The sequence below is a fragment of the Myotis davidii genome, unplaced genomic scaffold (genome assembly GCF_000327345.1).
Source record: "Myotis davidii unplaced genomic scaffold, ASM32734v1 scaffold506, whole genome shotgun sequence".
Classification (NCBI taxonomy): domain Eukaryota; kingdom Metazoa; phylum Chordata; class Mammalia; order Chiroptera; family Vespertilionidae; genus Myotis; species Myotis davidii.
In genome coordinates this window covers 764,075-768,590 of record NW_006297140.1, presented here as the reverse complement: position 1 = coordinate 768,590, position 4,516 = coordinate 764,075, and positions in this window count along the sequence as shown.

The following is a 4,516-nucleotide window of genomic DNA, read 5'->3' as shown; positions in this document are numbered from 1 at the left end:
CTACTAAGTGCTTTCACTGTTTGCAAATATGATTATAATGTTCACATATTTAGGTAAGTGTAATTTCTATACCCATTTGGCAGAGGAGAAAATTTAAATGCTGACAGATTAAATAAAATATTCTAACTTATGCAGCCAGGAAGTGTCAGAGCCATGAGTTCAACCTGAACAATTGGATTTCATAGACCACCAGCTGACCTGCTGTACTATTTATCTCCCAGTAATGAACCTTTTGATAGAAACTGGGAGGATTCAGAACCAGGGGTGAAGCGTGGAAGACATGGGGTCTGGGAAGACTCTTGAATCCTGGGAGATGCACAGGTAATTTCTTACTGGTTCTGCAGTACTTTATCACTGAGGATTCTAATAAGAGCAGCCTTCACTTATTCCAAAATGTTTTTAATTGTCTAATGGACAAATCTCAAAAACCTTTGGTGGTGCTGTGTTTAGTCAAAGCATCCCCTGGACACAGCCTTCATTTTTGGCCTTACAACAATGACATCACTAGATGAGATCAGGAATTTAGAACAATGTATCTCTAGACCTGCATTTTCCACAGCCTGCCTGCATTCAAATGCGTGAAATATTAGTAAGATATGGGGAAGCATGGGATTTGGTTGGAAAGTCTGTAAGGAGGATTCTCCGAAAGGTTGGGAGCCTCTAGGGGACCTTGCCAAAGGCAGCAGCCCCTGCCTTGACTTTTCTAAGCCCCCCAGGTGTTTACTGGAATCTCTGTGTTTAGTCTTTAGACCCAACCTTGTAGAAGCATGTGCTTTCTCAAGGATACTTACCCTGCTGACTGTATCTAATAGTTAATTTTAGTTCATGCTATCCTAATAATAGACAAAGATGGTAATTGCTGTACCTTCGCTACACCTCCAATTGGCTAATCAGCGCAATATGCAAATTAACCGCCAACAAAGATGGTGACTAATTTGCATACTGCAGGCAGGGTGGGACAGTGTGAGCCGCCATCCAGGCCCCGTGTGCAGCCCTGGGAGGCAGGGCTTAGGCAGCACAATGGCATCGCCTAAGCCCCACCTCCAGCCAGGACCCCTGTGTGCCGCCTAAGCCCTGCGCTGCCTAAGCCCCACCCACAGCCAGGACCCCATGGCGATCCAAGAGCAGGAAAGTTCTGACCGCAGGCAGCACCCAGGAGGGCCTGCCCCCGGGTCGCCGTGGCGATCCAGAAATCCTTGAGAGGGAAAGTGCGACCTGTAGGCAGCACCCAGAAGGGCCTGCTTCTGGGTCACTGAGGTGATTCCAGAGCAGGAAAGTGCGGAGGGCAGGCAGCATCCAGGTGGGCCTGCTCCTGGGTTGTCATGGTGATCCCATAGCAGGAAAGTGCAGAGTGCATACAGCCCCCAGGTGGGCCTGCTCCTGGGTCAACATAGTGATCCCATGCCTCTGCTGCCAGACTGTGGCCATCAGTAGGACATCCACTGAGGGCTCCTGGACTGTGAGAGGGGCAGGCTGGGCTGAGGAAACCCCACCCCCCAATGCACGAATTTCGTGCACCGGGCCTCTTGTTGTTACAATAAAAGCCGAAGGAGGCAGGCAAACAGGGCTGTTTAGTCCCTATAGCCAAGCAGCACCTTAGCCCTCTCTTTCACAGAAATGTCTGTCAGAGTAATCCATCCATCCATCGCTCAGGGTCTGCTGGTCAGTCCCAGCAGTAAGATTCTGTGTAAAGTGAAATCATTTAATATAAATTGTGGAGTGTGATGAGAAAGCTATTTGTCTTTCTGACATAAACTATTTTAACTACTATCAGTTGTATTGGATACCAAGTTAAAATATAGTATTGAGCATATGAAGAAATTACTGTCATCCATTTGTATTCAAACTCATAACATTCTTAATCTGTACTCATATTTTATTATGTTGGATACTAATAATCTATATGTATAAAAGCCATAATATGAAATTGTTCCCATGGGAGTTCAACTGGGAGACTAATTGCTTGCTATGACTTGCGCTGACCATCAGGGGACAGTGCAGAATGAAGGAAGGCCCTGGTTGGCAGCCAGAAGACCCTGATTGACCCTGTTCGTGTATGAATTTTGTGCACCAGGCCTAGAGAGCCTACCCGTGTATGAATTTCGTGCACCAGGCCTCTAGTGTAAAATAAAATAAAATAAAATAAAATAAAATATAAATTTTGCTTTAAGGGATTACAGTCTTTTATGGAGAGACACAATAGAGTTATAGATGGAATGCGTAGGTTAAATAGTAAAGAGACTGAGAAATTTTCTCTTTAAAGATACATAGAGAAGAATAGAATGCTCTGTAGGGTCTATTTGAGAGACTGAAATAGGACATTATTTTCATGGGTGTCACACACATCTGTAAAACCCAAGCTATGACATTGCCTTGAGAATTATATGGCAGGCAAAGACTATGAAAGAGCTAATGAAATTGTTAATCAAAATCTATGTATAAAAGAAAACAGAAACTGTTAGCAGAGGCCAGAAAATAAGTGAGGAAACACTACTAGAATTTAGAAAAAAATCATAAACCATGAGTGTAGTAGCAAAAAAAAGCCAAAAGGCCAATTTTAGAAATAGAAATTGAAATAAAAAACATATGTAATTATGGACATACTAAGGAGATTTCTAGATGAAATGTTTGAACGCCTTTTAATGGCATATGATAAATACAGAATGTGAATCGGGCTGGTGTGGTTCAGTGGTTGAGCATCGACCTATGAACCAGGAGGTCACAGTCTGATTCCTGGTCAGGGCATATGCCCAGGTTGTGGACTTGATCCCTGGTGTGGGCATGCAGGAGGAAAATAATATACATTTAAAGAAATACATAAAATTTATTGGATGATTTTACTTATCACTGTTTCCCATTTTATTTTTATTTTTTGTACTGTTCAATATTCTGGCTTACTTAATACTTTTTTTTTAAAATTATGATTTTGATGCATCACATGAGAAAATTAGATAAACATTACCCTTTGCTTTGTCTAGCCCTAGCTAGTTTGGCTCAGTGGACAGAGCCTCAGCCCATGGACTGAAGGGTCCTGGGTTTGATTCCAGTCAAGGGCATGTACTTTGGTTGCAGGCTCAATGCCTGCCCCTGGTTAGGTCACATGTGGAAGGCAACCAATCAATGGATCTATCTCTCTGTGTCTCTGCTCTTCCCTTCCACTCTCTCTAAAAAATAAACCAACCAAACAAAAAACCCAAAACAAACAAACAATAAAAAACAAAAAAATAGTGGAAAGCCTCAGATGAAGATTAACAAAACACACACACACACACACACACACACAAAAGATTGCTTTGTCTATTTGGAGTTTTTGTGGTTTCATATGAATTGATTTTTCTGTATCTTTAAAATATGCCATTGGAATTTTGATAAGGATTACATTAAATCTGTAGGTGGCTTTGGGCAGTATGGGCATTTTAACAACAGTAATTCTTCTGCACCAAGAATTCTTCTGATCCAAGAATGTTGGTTCTCTCTTCTGCTAGATCAAATCTACTATTGAAGCTCTATTATAATTTTTATTTCAGTAATTGTATTCTTCAGTTCTAGGTTTTCTATCTTCATATATGGTTTTTATTTCTTTGTTAAACTACTAATTTTATTTTTGCAATGTTTTTCTAACTCTGTTTAGTCATCTGTCTGTGTGTTCTTGTAGTTGTCTGAATTTCTTTGAAAAGATTCATCTGGCCCTAGATGGTTTTGCTCAGTGGATAGAGCATTAGCTTGCAGGCTGTAGGGTCTCAGGTTTGATTCCAGTCAAGGGCACATGCCCGGGTTGTGGGCTTGATCCCTAGTAGGGGAAGTGCAGGAGGCAGCCAATCAATGATTCTCTCTCATCATTGATGTTTCTATCTCTCTTTCTGTCTCCCTTCCTCTCTGAAATCAACAAATATATATTTGAAAAAATATATATATTCATCTACATCCTACCTCAGAGAGTTCACAGATCTTTGTTTCCTTAGGGTCACTTACGGAGCTTCATCAGTTCCCTTTGGTGGTGTCCTGTTTACCTAATTCCTCGTGATTCTTGACTGCTTGTGGTTGGTATCTATTCACTAAAGTAGGTGATCTCCTCTTTCAGACTTTATAGGTTCATGTCAGCAGGACAAGGCTTTTACTAGTCAACTCAACTTGGGGTGCTGATAGTGTCCATGGGAAGGCAGGGATTATTATCAGAACCTCTAATTGGGTGAGGCCACTGCTTGTGCTCTGAAGTAGGGAAGGATGTCACTAGCTGGGCTCTCTAGTTGGGTGGGCCTAATAGCTGAGCTCCACAGTCAATTAGGGCCACTCATCAGGCAGGCTGTTGGTTGTCCTTCACCACCAGGTGGGGCTAGTGGCTGGGCTCTGCCATCACCTCTGGTTAGTTGGGGCCTCAGACTGTGCTTTCTGACTTAGATGGTACCACTGGCTAACTCTGTGCTCAGGCAGAGCCACAGGCAATATTTTGCAGTCAGATGGGGCCTAAGGCTGTGCCCCAAAATTGAGCAGGACTTCAGGCTGGGCTTTACCATTA